The sequence below is a fragment of the Nannochloropsis gaditana genome (assembly GCF_000240725.1).
Source record: "Nannochloropsis gaditana CCMP526 unplaced genomic scaffold scaffold252, whole genome shotgun sequence".
Lineage (NCBI taxonomy): Eukaryota > Eustigmatophyceae > Eustigmatales > Monodopsidaceae > Microchloropsis > Microchloropsis gaditana.
The window spans coordinates 24,788-25,262 of record NW_005803701.1 but is presented as its reverse complement, the minus strand read 5'-3'; positions in this window follow the sequence as shown (position 1 = coordinate 25,262).

Sequence of the window (475 nt, the reverse complement as noted above, 5' to 3'; positions counted from 1 at the left end):
TGAGAGCCCCTTTCGTTCCCGACATCCAGGATTTCTTGCGCCAGCACAAATGCTACGAGGTGCTGCGTCCGAGCGGGAAGGTGGTCGTCTTTGACACCAACATTCCTTTCCAGCTTGCCTTCTATGCGCTCGTTGAGCATGGTGAGCGAAGAAAGGAGGCTATGGGGGAGGAGCAAGGAAATGTTGGCGGGCCTGGATGGGGATTGGGTGTCACCTGGATGTTTCGCTGCTCTCCCTTCCCTTCCTCTACCCTGGGTGCCGACCCCTCTCTCCCGGCACGTCTCCCTCGCTGCTCTTGGTCCCTTTTTTACCTCTTATGCTCCCGATTTCTAAATTGTGTTTGTAGACACGCAAGCCGCCCCTTTGTGGGACAGCACAGCCCGGAAGTTCGTCGGGATTATGGTCATCACGGACTTCATAGACACGGTAGGGAGGGCGGGAGGGAGTGAGGGAGGGAGTGAGGGAGGGCCGAGAG